Raw genomic sequence first — 18713 nt, forward strand, 5'->3', positions numbered from 1 at the left:
CTAAACTTAAAAGCTGGCCAAAATTGTGTGCATGTTTGTTGTAAAAGCAAGCGAATCTGGTATGCCAATTGGTTCTAATGTAGTGAAAGAAATTTGCAGTTTTACGTGACCTGACCTCTATGTGACTCCACGTTCACAACAATGGCCAGTGGTCTCTGGAATGGCTGAGGGAGCCGATCAGTTCAAGAGAGATCAGAGATGCGCAACAAATGCCAGCCTTGCCAGAGATACCAATCCCATCTCACATCGTGGTATATCATGAAGTTGTGGTGTTACGGTTTACTTAATGCATTGCATAACTTTCCAAGAATAGCAAGATGGACACTTTTTTTTGACTCAACAAAAAGCTAGCAGGTACAACGGATGTGCGGACCACTGAGCATAAAGACAATGAAACTATCCCTTTTAACAAGTTAAAATGATTTAAAAATTTCACGTGTGATCTCTCCAACATTTTTCTAAAACAAAACTTAAGTCTGCTTGTGAGAAGCAGATGTGGATTGTTTCCAAGGAACATAAATTACAGTATCAGATACAGGTATTTTTTTCTCTCTGTGTGCTGCAACAGCTTACGCATAGACATCTGTTGCACGTTCGAATAGGAAGGGCATTTAACCTACTTTGCCTTCTCTCGCTCGCTGTGACAGGAAATCTTTGTCCCGCCCACTGTTGGCTACTGAACAGCTAAACGGAGCTCGAAGGGAGCGGAAGGGTATATAACGGAAAGTCAGGCCGTTCTGTTCTTCCTTGAATTGATTTAGTAAGTGTTTACTTTGTCTTTACCAATCGGGTGTTTAAACCCGGGCGGGAGAGGGTTGGGTGGGGTTTCTTGTTAACTCGTTTTTCACCGTGACTATTCTTAAATCTCCTTTTGCTAGCTTCGCTGCTTTAGAACATTAGCTAAGTGAAGTTAATATTCTTCTTCCTGTTTTTTTTCACCATTGGTCCCTTTCATTTCTCATCTTGATTTCCCTGTTTGCTGCTACGGAACCCTCGGTTAATTTTTCCGTCTCTTTAAACATCTGTTTTTATCATTCAAATGTTAGATGTTGCTCGTCTGGTTTTTTGTGAGGCAGTTAGTCCCTCTTACTCGCGTACAGTTTAACTGCAGTTCTCCAGCACCTCGCTTTAAGTTTTTTTTACAAATTCCAATCTGGGGAGTAAATATTTTTTGCTCATCTCAGCGAGTGCAATCGTGATTGTTTGTTTGTTTTAGGCAAGATTAAAAATCACACAACATCAGGTCATAGTCCAACAGGTTCATTTGGAAGCACTAGCTTTCGAAGCATTGCTCTTTCATCAGGTCTGTTGTGAAAACCCCCGACTGTGTTCTATCGACGATGATTGGAGAGAGGAATTCGTAAGTCACACAGCAGGGAAACAGACCCTTTGGCCCATCTCGTCCGAGCCAACCCCATTTGCCAGTATTTGGCCCATATCCCTCTAAACCCTTCCTATTCATATACCCATCCAGGTGCCTTTTAAATGTTAGAATTGTATGAGCCTCCAGCACTTCCTTTAGCAGCTCATTACATACCTACACCACCTTATGCTTGGAAAAAGTTGCCCCCTCAGGTCCTTGTTAAATCTTTCCCTTCTCACCTTTAACTTGTGCCCTCTCATTTTGGACTCCCCAATTACAGGAAAAATACCTTGTCTATTTACCCTCTTGGTCTTCCTCATGACTTTATAAACCTCTACAAGGTCACCCCTCATCTTCTAATGCTCCAGGGGAAGATAGTCCCAGCCTATTTAATCTCTTCCTAGTTGCTCAAACCTTGCAATCCTGTAACATCCTTGCATATCCTTTCTGAACCCTTTTAAGTTTCACATCTTTCCTTTAGCAGGGCGACCAGAATTGATCACAGTATTCCAGAAGTGGCCTCACCAATGTCCTGTACACTGCGACATGGCGTCTCAAGACTTGCCCTCAATGCACTGACCCATAAATGCTGTCTCCTATTTATTGCCATCTCTGACTGTGTTAATATAGTAGTCATTCTGCCCTTTACCTGATCTGTTTAACTTAGACTTTTAAGACCCCCTTCCCCTCCCCCCAGGTCTTTGCATCTATGAATATAACACTTGATCAATATTAGAGCCTTCGTTTTCTTTTCAAATCCCTATATATCATGGCTTCTCCCTGACTCTTAACTTTCCAGGACAGTGTCCAAATTTTGCCTTGCTCACAATATTTTTTGTATGGCCCTGTCCTTCTTTTGTGGTTCATGTATCGTTATTTATTTATTTATTGGCATGTGGGTTAGTAAACTAACATTTATTGCTCATCCCTAGTTGCCCTTGAGTGTTCTGAGTGAGTCACCAGCTGGGACTGCTGCAGCCAAGGGGTGAAGGTATACTCTCAATGCTGTAGGGAGTAATTTCAGTAGTTTTACCCAGCAATAGTAAATGAACAGCGATTTGTTGTTCTAATTCAGATCTTACAAATCACATGCTGGAGGAACTCTGGACTGGCAGCTTCTGTGGAGAGAGTTGATGTTTTACGTCCAAAATGATTCTTCAGAACTGAGGAGGGCTAGAAAATATTTTTAATGCTGTCACCGATTTGTGACAGTAGACAGGCAGGAGTCTGGAAGAACACAGCAAGCCAAGCAGCATTAGGGGGTGAAGAAATCAATGTTTTGAGTGTGACCCTTCAGGACTTGGTGTGAGGAGCAGGGTAGTGAAGTGGAGATAGATGGAGTCAGGTAGAGGGTACATCCTAGTTGGTCAATAGAAGGAATGAATCTGGTTGGTGGAAGGGAGGAAGTCAGGGGAAGGGAAGGGAGGTTATTTGAAATTGGCGAACTCAGTGTTGAGTCCTCTAGGCTGTAGGCAGTTTGAAATCGAAGAACCCATCACTAGCTTGCAAGCCGTCATTTCCACTGAAATGCTGATGTAGTGCTCCAGTGAAACCCATACCAACACAAGCTGGAAGAACAACTCATTTTCTGCTTAGACACTTCGCAGTCTTCTAATCTTAACATTGAATTCAGCAATTTTAGATTAGAAACATGGTCCTCCAGTTTGATTACACTCCCTCATTGCCCCATCCTTCCATCCTATTTGAGTGTGCTTTCAACCGCTGACCTATTTTCTAGTATTAACACTTATTCTGCATCTGCATCATTTCTCTATTGGTGCGAACACTCTATTTTCCTTTTTTGTTCTGAGCACCTTCACCATCTGTTCCACTTGCTGCTCTCTAGCACATTTTGTTTTATTTCAGATTAGATTAGATTCCCCACAGTATGGAAACAGGCCGTTTGGCCCAACAAGTCCACAACAACCCTCTGAAGAGTAACCCACTCAGATCCACTTCCTTCTCCTATATTGTAGCCCTGAATAATGCACCTAACACTATGGGCAATTTAGCATGGCCAATTCATCTGATCTGTATGTCTTTGGATTGTGGGAGGAAACCCACGCAGATAGGGGTAAAATGTGCAAACTTCACACAGTCGCTTGAGGCAGGAATCAAACCCAGGACCCTGGTGCCATGAGGTAGCAGTGCTAACCACTGAACCACTGTGCTGTCCCACAGAGCACTAGAGCAGATTTTCAATGATAATGATGGCTTGCAAACTAGTGATGGGCTCTTCAATTTCAAGAATCTGTAGTATTTTGCTTTAATTTGAGTTCCAAGTCTGATGTGCCTCTTTGATGGGAAGTTGCTAATGGTTCTGCTCCCATGCATCTGCTGCTCCTGCCATTCTAGACAATAGATATTGTGGGTTTGGAAACGACTATAACAGGAGCCTTGAGTTACTGCAGTGAATCTAGCAGATGGCACACAGTGTCATCACTGCATCAGTATTGAAGGTGATGGATGTGGTATCAATCAAGTGGTCAGCTTTGTCCTGGATGTCAAGCTGTTTAATGTTTTTGGACAGTACCAGGAAAGTGTAGAGTATTCCATCTCCCTCCTGACTTGTACCACCTTTGTGGTGAATGGATAATGCAGAAACAGAAGTTGAGTTCCTTACCACAGAGTTCCTAGCCTCTGGTTCGCTCTTATAGCAAAAGTATGAATATGGCTGATCCAGTTCAGGATGTTGATAATGGGAAGATAGCAGTTATAATGCCCACTGAATGTCAAGGGGCAATAATTAGATTCTGTCATTGGAAATGGTCATTGCCCAGTGTGACATGAATGTTATTTACCACTTGTTATGGAGCAGCTAAACTCCTGCGAATATATCAGAGACCGCCTAGACCCTAACCTTTTATTCAAAGGCATTCATAAGGTGCTGCGTTTGAGATATTATTCAGTTGGTCACACTATTTAGTTTTAAGCAAAACATGCTTTATTATCCCCAGTTAAAATACAAACAAAAGAATTTGGAATAATTAACTCTACTGGAAAGCTTATCATTGGTCTGTTTACGTGCCATATGACTCATCTGTCCAAGCAGTCCACGCCAACCAGGATCCCAAACTAAACTAGTCCCACCTGCTTGCACTTGGCCCATATCCCCCCAAACATTTCTTATTCATGTACTTCTGCAAATGTTTTATTAATATTATAATTCACCTGCATTAACATTTCCTCTGGAAGTTCATTCCACACAAATCAGTGTTTTTGTTTTTTTTTAAAAATGAAAAGTTTCCCCTCGTCCTTTTTTTAAAATCTTTCTCCTCTCACATTAAAAATATGCTTATTAGGCTTGATATTCCCCAGTCTAGGGATAAGACACCTGCCCTTTAACCTTTTTGATACCACTCATGATTTCAGAAACCTCTATATATAGTCACCTCTCAACCTCTTATGCTCCAGTGAAAAAAAAATCCCAGCCTATCCATCCTCTCCACATAGCAGTATAGGACCTTCAGCTCTTGATGTTGTCAGCCTTTTCTCCTACTCGAAGATAGACTAACCTATTTACTCTTCATTATACTAACTTCCATGTGCCTATCCAAGAGCTGCTTAAATGTCCCTAATGTAGTTGACTACTACTGCTGGCAGTGCAATCCATGCATCCACCACGCTGAGTGAATAAACAAAACCTATCTTTGACATCTCCTCTAAACCTTCCATCAATTACCTTTATTATGCCCCCTTGTGATAGGTGTTTCTGCTCTATCTATGCCTCTCAACATCTTGTACACCTCTATCAGGTCACCTTTCATCCTCCTTCACTCCAGTGACAAAAGCCTCCATTAACCTTACTTCATAAAACATACCCTCCATTCCAGGCAGCATCCTGGTAAGTGTCCTCTGCACCCCCTCTAAAGCTTCCATATCCTTCCTTTTGAAAAGGCGACTAGAACTGAACACAATATTCCACGAGTGGACTAACCAGGACTCTATAGCTGCAGCATAACATCGAGGATCTTAAACTCAATCCACCTGCTAATGAAAACCAACACACCATACGCCTTCTTAACAACCCTATCAATCTGGTGGCAACTTTGACAGATCTATGGACGTGGAATCCCAAGATCTCTCTGTTCCTCCACACTGCCAAGCATCCTGCCTTTAACTCGAATTTTGTATTCAAATTCTACCTTCCAATGAATGACTTCACACTTTTATAGGTTTATAACTCAAAACCTCCTTTCCTGATGATATCCTGGTAAATCTCTTATAAACCCTCTTCTGCTTAATAATATCCATTCTATAACAGAGTGACCAGAACTCCAGAAGAAGGCTCCCCAATAACATTTCAAGTCCTATGTTCAAAAGTCTGAGTAATAAAGGCAAGCATATTGAATACCTTCTTAACCATCCAATCTATATGGGATGCAAACTTCAAAGAAGTATGTACCTGAACTCCTAGGTCTCTGTTCTACAACTCTAAGTTTGCCCTAGTTTGTTTTTGCAAAATGCAATATCTCACATTTATCCAAATTAAACTTGCCTGCCGTTCTTCAGACTTTGACTTGATTGAACAAAATCTCTTTGTCATCTTAGATAACTTTCTTCACTGTCCACTGCTACTAATCTTGGTGTCATCCACAAACATACTAACAATGTTTTCTATATTCTCATCTAAATCATTTATATAAATGACAGACAAAAGTGGACCCAGCACCAATATCTGTGGAGCAATGCTGACCACAGACCTCCAGTCCAAAAGAAAACTCAATGTCATTCTGCCTCCTGCCATTAAGCTAGTTTTGAATCCAATTGGTAAGCTCAAGGTTATTGAGCTACTAAACAGCAAACTGTTACAATATAGTAACATCTAGTACACAGACTCTTAGCAAAGACAAAGTCAGGAAAATGGACTGTCTCACATGCAATTCTGGTGGAGAGAGAAGACAGCTTCCACAGCCAGTACATCGGGCATCATCTGAGGAGCAGGACAGTGATGTTTTGGACATAAGCCATTCATCTTGAAGAGCTTATGAGAAGAATAGAATTGCTACAGTGTGGAAACAGGCCCTTTGGCCCAACAAGCCCACACTAACCCTCGAGTATCCCTGAACACTGTGGGCAATTTAGCATGGCCAATTCACCTGACCTGTACATCTTTGGATTGAGGGAGGAAACCCATGCAGACACTGGGAGAATGAGCAAACTCCACCCAGTCTGTCGCCCGAGGCTGGCATTGAATCCGGGTGCCTGGTGCTGTGAGGCAGCAGGTCTAGCCACTGAGCCACTGTGCTGCACAAAACATCAACTTTTCTGCTCCTTGGATGCTGCCTGACCTATTGTGGTTTTTCCAGTACCATACCTTTTTGATTTCAGGTGGGAATAGCTCAAGCTCATTTCAATTACCCAAACAAAGGAAAAACATTTTGATGTTAATGAACAGAAACACGTTCAGGAAATATTAACATCTCTGAACAAGTTGATTAGAAAAGTAGATTAATAATTTAAGCACAATCAGTTCATATTTACCTCTTGTGCATTGGTAGAGTCCCTACATCTGGATTAGAAACGTGTAATAACACCAGTTAACAGGTTGGTTAGGAAAAATAGGTTAAATAGCATAAACTCAGGAAATATTGCAAAGGTTGTTTTGGCCCTGTGGCAGTATCGCTACCATTGAACTAGAAGGCCTGGGTTCAAGTCCCACCTGCTCCAGGGTTGTGTTGTAACCCATCTGAACAGGTTGATTTTATAAATATCTCTACTCAGGCAATGTTTGTGTTGAGACAACACTAGATGCCATTATATATTAACATGGAATGTAAGCATCTACTGGCACTACGTCTTTCCTTTGGCTGATATAGCAGATAATGTTGCTTGACTTCAGTTTAATCACTTCAGCTATGTGTACACTTCAGCAAGAAAGCAAGATTCTGAATTTTAAAAATTTCATAAAACAATTTCAAAGGGGTGGCACGGTGGCTGAGTGGTTAGCACTGCTGCCTCTGCGCCAGGGACCTGGGTTCAATTCCGGCCTTAGGTGACTGTCTGTGTGGAGTTTGCACATTCTTCCTGTATCTACTTAGGTTTCTTCCGGGTGCTCAGGTTTCCTCTCATAGACCAAAGATGTGCAGGTTAGGTGGATTGGCCATGATAAAATTGCCCATGGTGTTAGGTGCATTAGTCGGGGCTAAATGCAGGGTAGGGGAATGGGCCTAGATGGGTTACTCTTCAGAGGGTCAGTGTGGACTTATTGGGCCCAATGGCCTGTTTCCATACTGTTGGAAATCTAATCTACTAGTGAAAGAGACAAATGTAATTTCTGTATCTGCAGAATAATTTAGTTTCAAGTATGCTCTTGAACACCAATTACTGTCGAGGTTTTGACTGATCTTCATAGCCTGTCAGTATAATATCTTTGTGTCTCAGAGGTCTATGAAGGTTCAGTAACACATTTTATTTCAGATGGTAAATATTAATATTGCATCAACTCATTGTTTGACCTGTGGAAAAGATTTTTTGCTTCCTTGTTTACTTCATAGTCAGGCTTTTCAGAAGAAGTAAAAGGCTTATCCTTGGAAAATGACATTTGCACTGAGTGCTAACAAAATGTAGCCAAAATCAACAATGACTAGTTATTTAGTGATCAGAGAGATACTTGCTTCCTGGACTCTAATATTTTTCTGGCATTGGTGAAAATGCTTTCATTATAAGGCGACTAATAGGTTTACACTTGAAGGTGCAGGAGACAGCTGCTTGGACATTAGGTTACCTGCTTCATTTCTAGCTGTTGGCACTCTTGAACCAACAAGGCCATCAGTCAGACCAGTTATTGAACAAATTTTCAAAATCTGTAAGCAATGTTTGCCTTTCTCTCACATCAACTGATACCTTACAGTCCACCACTGGATCATAGTAGTTAACTTTATAATTTTGCATTGCGTTATGGGTTGGCTTTCACCATGGTTAATTAGAGCAACCGACAATAGTTTGCATTATAAAATGTTTATCAGGAGAATACTGCCATCAAGCTATTTCAGAGCAAGCACATTGTTAACTGCACAGAAATGTAAGTACACGAAGTTCAGTATTTTCTATCAGTTGGAATTCTTTTCTTTTTAGAAATGTTCTTAATTTTATCTGAAGGAAGCACTAGACAACTCATTTGCAAGTGTGTATTTTATAAGATAAGCAGTAAAACATGCATGTCATTGTGTAGACTATTGGCAGTACAGGTAGTTCTCAGTTAATGTGTTCTGGCAGCGCAATTTGCTTAGCGTTGTTGTGGAATTAAGACCAGGAATTTTGAGAACTCTTATCCCTTTGCAATAATACGATTCCAGTGGTGATTGTTCCGCGTGCTTCATTTTGCGCATATGCAGGTGTCAGCGCCGATCTTCATGTCGTTCTGCACATGTGTTGATGTCAGCTGCCGACAGAACAGCTTTCTGTGAGAAGTACTGTACAGAGAGTAGCTTTCTGAGAGAGATACATTGAGCAACGTCCTGTGAAAGGTACACTGCTCCGAGATTAGCAGGCCAGGCAGCATCTCTGCTGTGCTTTGACCAGCAACACATTTTCAGCTGTGATGTCCAGCATCTGCAGACCTCATTTTTTACTGCTCCGAGATTATCCCTTTTGAAAAACTAGAGGGGCATAATGACAAGACGTTAGCAAGAAGAGTCCTGGTAATAAAATTATGGATGATGATCACAAAAGAGAGGCTATAATACGAAGGGAAGTTAGATATTATAAAGAGTTTTGAGCGTAAATAGAGAATGTGATATTGCTCGCTTAACAGGAATATGGGAGTCGATCTTGCACATCATGATGACCATAATGTCCCTGCATTTACAATATTTTTTTCAATATACTGTGTTAAATTTACTTTTGTTAAACTGATAAATATGATTTATCAGGCTGTGTTAAATTTTGTCTTAGACTTTTGGGTGATGTTTGAGCGATCATGAGTGATTTTTTTTTGCTGGTCTGCCCCAACCCCATTTTTCCCACAGGCCCCATGATTTACATTAAGTGATTTTCTTTTTCTATTAAGCGAGGAAAGCAGCTATAGCATTATAGAAGAACTGCTTTCATGATAGTTAAATGGAACCAAAAGCATTAGATTGAGCATTCTTTATAGCTGAATGCTTGTATGAGTATCAATGAAGGAATGCTTTAGATGAAGTTTTGCAACACAACACATACTCCACCACTGTGTGAATCTTCCTGTTTGGGTTTAAAAGTACTTCAGACAGCAGTGTGACAAAATAATGATCATATTGGCAAAATAGACTTCTGGTTGGGGTGCCTGAACAAAAGTAATTTCTATAATCTATATTTTTGTTGCTACAAATATAACTTTATCCTTGTTGCAATCAGTTGAGCGTACCTGGAGTATAAATTACCCAAGGTAGGAAAATTGCGGGCAGCTCTCCCCTCATACATGTGGAGTATGTCACACTTACTATATGCCCATTGGCTCAGAAAGAGTTATTCTCATGAGTTCTTTGGCATAGTTGTAAATTGCAATGTGGTGTTATATGTATCTGAATCTAAATGCTGTACATGGCTACGTAAGTGTACTTGGGAGCTCTTTTTTTTCATGTGGTACTATTTGTTTGGTCATTTAGTTTTGTTTTCATAAACACAAAGAGATTATGTCGCTGGGCGAGTAATCCAGAGGGCCACAGGCTAATAAAATGGAAACACCTTTTAAACTTTATTACAGTTGCTAATGAAATTAAAGTTCAATTTAAGAAATCTAGAATTGAAAGCTAGGCTCAGTAATTGTGACTGAAATTATCATTTAAAAAGAACTGTTTCACCAATGTCACTTTGGAGAGGAAATGTATTATCAACACCCAGTCTGGTAAGCCTGTCTCTGGATGCACACTAATGTGGTCAGCTCTTCATTCCCCTCTGAAATAAAAACAGAAATTGCTGGAAAATTTCTGCAGATCTGGCAGCATCTGTGGAGAGAAATCCCCTCTGAAATAACCTAGCAAGCCTCCTCTGTACAAGGGAAGTCAGGGATGAGTAATAAATACCATTGTTGCTAGTGACGACAAGATACCATTTAAAAAAAAATTGAAATAAAATTCTCCAAGGTGCTAGGCTGGATCAGAATGCAATTATTTATCAAGAGGATGTTGCTATTAATTGTATTTTTCATAAACCTGCCTGGGTTTACTGGTTTCTGCCACTTGTCAAATTCTTTAGTTATAACTTGGTAATCTTTCCAGATGCATATTGCATGCTTGCATATGGGAAGAAAAGCAGAATTTTGCTTCATAGCAACACTTCTGGAATAGAAGCAATGTATATTCTGATGTCCATTGTCAAATTTTAAAGAAACAAAGTATTCAGCTGCCTCAGTTAGTGTGACTATAACCCGTCTCTATTAATAAACAATTGATTTTCCTTTATATTATTGTTGAAATTATCTGTCCACTGAGGTGAAGATGATAAAACGCTTCTCTCTCTCTCAGTTGTGCCAGTCGAGAAGACTGTCTTGCCACTCCATAGGGTTGTTCTCTCATTAGAGGGGCAACTAGTGATAGTTTAACCTGAGGGTCACCATGCCCCAGGCGATGGGAGATGTTGAGACGGAGACTCCTTCGTGGTAACCTTAGTTGGTGTGGGAATTCAATCTGTTGTTGGTATCACTGTGCATTGTAAACCACTTGTTTAGCCACTGACCTTTGCCAGCTAATATGAACTGGTTGATCCTGCTTTTTCTTTCTTGACCTTCATACCTGTCATGTGTAGAAAGTCATATGTTCCAATTTTGAGGAGAAATTGGCACATCACTTTGAATCTAGCTAGCCTAGCTATTCAGCTAAATTTAATAAGTCTGTTAAATTGGGCTAGGTGATTAGTGATATGATTTAGGCACTGTCATGTTTTATCTAACAGAGAATTTAGAACTAGAGATTATTGTTTAGAATTGGGGATCATTCAGTTTAAAACGGATGGGGCAATTATTTTTTTCAGAGGGCTGTGAGCCTTTGCAGCTGACTTCCTGAAAAGATAATAGAAGCTGAAGTGTTGACTTTCTTGAAGGCAGAAATAGACAGATTTTTGTTAACTTTTCACTCCCTTGCTTATCAGGGCTAAGCAGTAATTTGAGTTACCATTATCTTATTTAGCAGTGGACAAAGTTTGAGAAGCTAAATGGATTGTGTCTGCTCATGATTCATGCATTTGTGGATGTCTTCTAATCAACCTGCTCAGATGTTATGATATACCTCCTGGAGTTGGTGAAACTTGAGCCCAGGCTTCTTAGCTCAGAAGCAGTATGACTGTGCCAAAAGAGCCCTTTGTGTTTGTGTGTATGATGCTGTTATCTGTGTCGCCTGCAACTATTAAACTGGCAGTAAAATATTAATCATCTAATACCAAAGCTACACATTTTGTGAAATTGGTCAAATTTCACAGCGAAACTGAGACAGCCCCATATTGTCGCTTACAAATACTTTAAGATCGAGCTCACTCAACAATCTAAATATACATATTTGTAAGCAATCAAAGCCTTCAGATATGACAACATTCTAGGAAAATGCTGGTTTAAAAGTTCTGCAGAAGCATGTGTTTTGTTATTCCTCCTCCAACATCCCCACCATTAGACAGTGTAAACTAGTTCTTTTTCAACTTAGGATAAATTTGGAGTTTCAAGGTTTTCAAAACATTAACTCAAATGAAGCATGTAGTATGTTTTATTTTATTTGGAGGGGGGAAAATGTGACCATATGACATAATTTTTAAAGCTTCATGTTTTGATATCTTTTGATCTTTGTGATAACTGGCACTTCAAGTAAAAGTTTGTTCTCTCAAATTGTGCTGCTTTTGCCCTTCTCAATGGTAAGGGTTGTGGATTTGGATGGTGCTGCTGATGGAGGTTGAATTACAAGTGAATCTTATTGATATATCTTTTAATCATGTTGTAGTGCTTGTAAAGATGGTAGATGAGAGCAGTCTAGCTGGTTGTTTTGTCCTGGATAGTGTCTCTTTTTTTGACTGGAGTGTTGATGGACCTGCAAAGGCATGTGGTGAGTATTTCACTGCACTCCTGACTTGCTCCTGCAAGTTCTCCTGGAGTTACACGAACAGCTGGCTATGACCATGATCGTAATCTTGAGCATAATTCTAATTAGTCTTTCTGCATTGTGCTGGAAAATTACAAAAACAAGGGAAAATTTTGTTTAAAAAAGTAGAAGGTTTAAGCAAATGAAAAGTTAATGTTTCCCCAATGACCAGGAGAGTGAATGAAAGATATTTGCTGAAATAGATTTTCGATGATAAATAGAGCAGGTCTACCTTTGTTGCATAGACATTATTTGAAATTTGACAAATAGAAGTGATTCTCCTTCATTGTTTCCTGATTTCATCTAAAACTAAAAGCTTCTAGGAACTACAGACCACCTCTGGTGCTGCAAGTACAGAGCAGTAGTGGACTATATCATCTTACCTTGTTCTGACTCCCTGATACAGCTCCCTTTTTATTGAAGGGGTTAATAAGAGTTCAATATCAAGAGTTTCCTCTGTACGATGGGCAGTGCTTTTGGAGGAATGCTTTGCTCATTAGCAATGAGGTGTGGATTGGTAGTGGGAGAGATTCTGGCCAAAGGGAAGGCTTTGTTAGGTTAAAAACCAGTGCTGTTTGGAAGCTGTCATTTATGTGAGCTATGTTTTTGGAATGCATAATCCATGAGCAGAGGAAAGGATACAAAATTGATAATCTTTATAACAAAGGATGTTCCAACTACCCTTAACTTGTATTTTTTTATTCATTCATGGAATGTGAGAATCACTGGCTAGGCCACAGCATTAATTGTTCATCCCTAATTTCCCAGAAGGTAGTTAAAAATCACCCACTGTCTGGAGGCACATGTAGTCAGATCAGGTAAGGATGGCAGTTTCATTAAGGACACTAATGCATTTTCCTGGCCATCAACTCTCTGAATTCCAGATTTTTATTGATTTTGGAAGTGCAGGTGTTGAATTGGGGTGTATAACCAGGTGTTGTGTGATTTGTTTTTAGATTTTTATTGAATTCCCATTCCACCATCTGCCATAACTAAATGCAATTCCTAGAACTTTACTTGCATCTCTGGATTAACAGTTCAGCAATTTAATAATACTAGGTCAATGCCTCCCCTTTCCAGTGCCTTCATGAGAAAACGGGCAAATTACTACACTTTATGTGTGAATATGCTGCCATTCACTTATGAAATATATAATTAATAGTTAATCTGTCTGCTGTTCACACTTAAGAGCCCCAGCAATTATGAAACACTGTCTGATCATCTGCTTGTGTGCAATTCCCAAAGTACTTGGCTGACTGATCTGCTCAGTCCATCCATGCATCAATGGATTTGCATGCAGATTCTTTGCCTGCCCTTCTTGGCTCACTGTAGTTCTGCTCCTCCTGAGTTACATGGTTGCAGTTTCAAGCCCCACTGTAACACTTCAATGCTATCCTGAGACAGTACTATATTGTCAGAGGCCCTATGTGCCTGCTCAACTGAATGTAAAATATGCCACAGCACTATTCAAAAGGCACAATGGAGCTTTTCTTTTACAGTACTGAATCGTCAATGATTACCATGAAAACACATTCATCTTGCCAGTAATCTTAACTATAGACAAAATAGCTGTGATATTGCCTATAAATGAGTGAATAGACTTAAGAAGTACTCAACTGGCTGTGTAATGCTGAGGATGTGAAGGGTGCTATGTGAATACAACTTTTACTCTTAATTAGGGGAAAAGAAAGGAAAGAAATTATATACTTTTGCATTGATAATGTTTTCGTTCTTTGCCGTGCTGGGTGACTGTTAGTTTTATCAAGCTTCTTTTCTCTGATATGTATCGACAAAAAATTATAAATGTTATAATTTTGGTCACCTGTTTATTTCCCAATCCATAAATGCATATGTAATTTGGTTTTCTAGCATTGTTATATTTTCTAGGAGAAAGTGAGAACTGCAGATGCTGGTGTTCAGTGTTGAAAAGTATAGTGCTGGAAAAGCACAGCAGGTCAGGCAGCATCCGAGGAGCTGGAGAGTTAACATTCTGGGCATAAGTCCTTCATCAGGAATTTTGGGGGGGGGGGTGCCGGGAAGTAAGGGGGCAAAAATAAATAGGAGAGTAGAGGTGGGACTGGGGGTGAGGTAGCTGGGAAGGGAAAAGGTAGATGTAGGTGTGGTGTGATGGTGATAGGTAGGAGGGGAGGGTGGAGCTGATAGTTGGGTAGGAAGATGGACAGATAGGACAAGTCTAGGGTGGTGCTGAGTTGAAGGGTTGGATCTGGGATGCTGTGGTGGGAGGGGAGGGCAGGGAAGGGGAGGTGAGGAATCTGTTGAAATCAATGTTGATCTTGTGGTTGGAAATGAGCTGATCTTCTTCCAGGCATCCGGTGGCTTGGATTTGGCGGTGGAGGAGACCCAGGACTTGCATGCCCTTGGCAGATTGGGAGGGGGAGTTGAAGCTGTCTTTGAAAATGGAAGCATGAGGCTATTTATTAAACAAGCATTCTATCTGTTACCTTTTTTTAAAAAGGTCAAATTTAGCAAGACAGTTGGCCATATAGCAAGCTATTAATGCAAACAAAGTAAATGTTGATCTTTCAAAAGCCAACAACTTTAGTACCTTGTTTTGGCAACCTCCAGTTAGCTTCAATTGTGTAGCACAACAGTATTGAAAGATATGAAGAATCATACTGACAACACATTAAATAACGAGAGCTTATGTGAAATTTGTCATTTTATTGCTCAAGTTTGTTATCCACGAAGCGGGTTTATGGAAAGTTTAGAAATCTAGAGAAATATGTAAGAATGTATTTTAGGGGTTTTTTCTCATTGGAATTTATGTAATGTGTAGTCATTGATTTCATGATTAATCTCGTTTTAGTGATTTTTGGGGAAATTTTTGGGTTTGCCTTCACCATGTTTTTGTGGCAGAGGTGGCCAATTCACCAATCAGGTTCACAGTGGTTGTCCACACAAAGTTCTTTTCAGTCAAGCACTATCTGTCTTTTATAAATGCATTTATCACCCTTAATATACTGAAACCTCTCTGATTGCAAGTTGATTTTTCTCACTTCCCACCCCAGTCTGGTAGTCATGGAATCTTAGAAACAAACTGACCTGTAGTTAGAAAGGAATGTCCTGTACGCTTCTTGAACAAGGGTGCCATATGTGCCATTCTCAAACTTTCTGAACTCTTCCATATCAAGGGAGTTCAGAAGTCTGTGGCTAGCTTTAACCACCCTCTGCTAATTCATGTTGTCAATAGGACCTGAAAGCAATGCTTGTTGCTTTGTTACCTACATTTGTTATCTCTTTTAATGTGTTCTTGTGGTGCAGTGATAGTGTCCCTACCTCTGAACTAGAAGAATTGGGTTCAAATCCCATCAACAGGTGTTTGAAATAACAGTGGTTTGATTTTAATAATAACTTCCCTGTCTCCGCTTCTTTTTGCGATCTGGTTTGTAATTCATTAGAAGTGGGAGACGTATCCACTCTGGGCAGAGCATTAATTCATAATCCAGTGGAAAAAAAAATCAATTTTTGGGCACTATTTTTGAATATGCACATTTTTGTCCTGAGCTGCAAGCTAAATAGAACCAATAAACATGGGTACATGTATCAGTATCAGCAAATGGATATTTATCTGAATTCTGTAATTTAGGATTATGAATAAAGACATCTTTTTTTTTTAAAATGCTCCTTGATTTCTCCTGTGGATTCTCCGCTTTCGTCTCAATCCTGATTGGCTGTGTTCCACCATTTTGGCTGGCATCACCTGCTGCTGTGTAATGTCTAAGTGAGCCTTAAAGCTCTTTTAGAAACGCTGGTAGCCTACTGAGTATTGACATCACCTGGTATGCATTTAGTCATGCAGAGCACAAAATCATCGATTTGATTCCCAGCTGGAGCTGATGTAGTTTGATCCATGCAAGGTTAGTAGTTAAGCATTAGAATTGGCGTAGATATTTGAATTAGGTAGAGAAGAAATAACTAATATCCCTTCTTCCAAATCAACACTGTGACCTCGCTCTGAAAGGTGTTGGTGTGGATATGTTTTTAGGAATGTGTTGACTTTAAGAGCAGCAGTAATGGATTCTGATCAGAATTGGAAACCTTGGCTATTTTCTGACTCTGTATATTTGCTAGTGATGAAGGCAAATGTAACTTGACAAGCCTTCAAGTATTTGATTATCTGGTATTTGAGTTCTGTGTACAGGAATGCTTTTGCACGTTTGGTAATTGGATGAGTGTAAGTCTACCCATGCAAATGACTCTGAGCTTCCATTTGCTTGCTACCTCAACACACTACCCATGTTGTCAAGCTGACATTTCTATCTCAGGCCTGCATTGTTCCAGCTCAATCCAAGCTGGAGAAACAACGCTTCCTCCTCCCACCCAGGTACTTTTTTTACATCCATCACGATTTTCATTGAGTTTAATAATTTCAGAGCATCACTGCTGCCTCACAGCACCTGAGACCCGGGTTCAATTCCCGACTCAGGTGACTGACCGTGTGGAGTTTGCACGTTCTCCCCGTGTTTGCGTGGGCTTCCTCCGGCTGCTCCGGTTTCCTCCCACAGTCCAAAGATGTATGGGTCAGGTGAATTGGCCAAGCTAAATTGTCCGTAGTGTTAGGTAAGGGGTAAATGTAGGGGTATGGGTGGGTTGCGCTTCGGCGGGTCGGTGTGGACTTGTTGGGCCGAAGGGCCTGTTTCCACACTGTAAGTAATCTAATCTAAAAACCTTCTCCCTTCATGTTTGTTATCCAGCCCCACGCACCCAGGTTCTGTTTTCTCAAGCTTAGTCAGCCCATTTTCATCTGTTTCTGCTTTGAATGACCACCTGCTCAGCATTTATTTTTCTCCCAGCTTATCAGGAATTCTTTATTGTCCTTTTTTTTCCTCTCTCACTTGACACCATCGCCGCTTATTGAATTCACTCTTTCCACACCCTATTATCAGCCTAAATGCTGCTTTCAGGAAAGGCACCGGACTTGAAACGTTTTTTTTCTCTCCACAGATGCTGCCTGACTGACAGAGTTTCTCTAGCACTTTATTTTCGTGAGAGAATCTAGCTCCCACCTCTTGGCATTTAATAGTATTACTATTACTTGAATCCTCCGTTATCAACATTGTGGAACATTGACCAAAATTAAACTCAATCGGACACAATAACACTGATTATAAGAATAAAAGACATTAGGAATTTTGCAGTGAAAACTCATCGCCTAACTCTAGAACATGTTTGCCATCTGCAAGATATAAATTAGGAGTGTGACAGTGGCATCAAGGCGCAGTGGTTAGTATTGCTGCCTTTCAGTGCTAGGGACCTGGGTTAATTCCAGCCTTGGGTGACTGTCTGTCAGTTTGGAGTTTACACATTCTCTGTGTCTGCTTGGGTTTCAACTGGGTGCTCTGGTTTCCTCCTACAGTGCAAAGATGTGCTGGTTAGATGGATTGGCATGGAAAAAAAACCCTATGTGGGGTTACTGGGATGGGGTGGGGCTGTGGGCCTGGGTGCAATGGTCTTCGAAGGTTCGATGCAGACTTGATGGGCTGAATAGTCTCCTCCTGCATTTGGGATTCTACGACAGATTACTTGTTGATTCTATGACAGAAAGACACATGCTATATAAGTTGCAAAAGGAGATATTGGGGCAATTGATCTTGTGTTTGATACAAGAGACATGAGGATCATCATAAGTGAGATAAAACGTGGGGCTGAGTCCACTAAAGGGACCAGTACAGTAGTGGAGCAACTAAAATCAAGGATGAAAACTCAAGGGTTAGGTGCTCATGTATTGAAACTCTAGGGAATGACAAATGCAGGGAGGAATGAGGCTATGGAGGGATTTGAAAATTAAGGATGGGGTTGTTAATGGGCTTGTAAAGGTATTGCTTTACTGGACGCAAGCCAGGTTGTGTACAGTGCTAATGGTTGTACAGTTACGGACATGGGCAGCAGAGTTTTGGATGACCTCCACTTTATATAGACTAATGTTTTGAAGAGTGGCGAGACGCGTATTGGGATAGTCAAAGCTAAAGTTAACAAAGGCATGAGTGAAGGTTTCAGCAGCGGAGGAGCTGAGAAGCAGAGTGGGGAAATGTTGTGAGGTGGAAATAGGTAGTCTTAGAAATGATGTAAATATCTGATTTGAAATCTCAACACGCCAAACTTTGAACAGTTTGGTTCAGCTTTTCAAAGAGAGAATCAAGATCATCAGACATAAACAGAAGCAGGCATTTCAGTCCATCAGATTTTCTCTGCAATTCATTGAGCTCAAGGTTGGTTTGATGATCCTCAAGTCCACTTTCCTGCCTTTTCCCCATTAACTCTTGATTAGAATTTGTATATCTCAGACT

General features: G+C 40.4%; 1 protein-coding gene across 4 annotated transcripts in view; it reads left to right on the forward strand.

Annotated features, from left to right (window-relative positions):
- Positions 1–516: 516 nt before the first annotated feature.
- LOC132820827 (type 2 lactosamine alpha-2,3-sialyltransferase-like) overlaps positions 517–18713 on the forward strand; it is a 90003-nt gene continuing 71806 nt past the window's right edge. For 2 of the 4 annotated variants that reach the window (XM_060833161.1, XM_060833160.1), the window contains exons 1-2: positions 517–538; positions 648–760. The gene's annotated coding sequence lies outside the window, so the exon portion shown is untranslated. The remainder of the gene's footprint in view (positions 539–647; positions 761–18713) is intronic. The other 2 variants (XM_060833165.1, XM_060833166.1) reach the window with 1 other exon arrangement.

This window comes from Hemiscyllium ocellatum, chromosome 12 (assembly GCF_020745735.1).
Source record: "Hemiscyllium ocellatum isolate sHemOce1 chromosome 12, sHemOce1.pat.X.cur, whole genome shotgun sequence".
NCBI classification, from domain to species: domain Eukaryota; kingdom Metazoa; phylum Chordata; class Chondrichthyes; order Orectolobiformes; family Hemiscylliidae; genus Hemiscyllium; species Hemiscyllium ocellatum.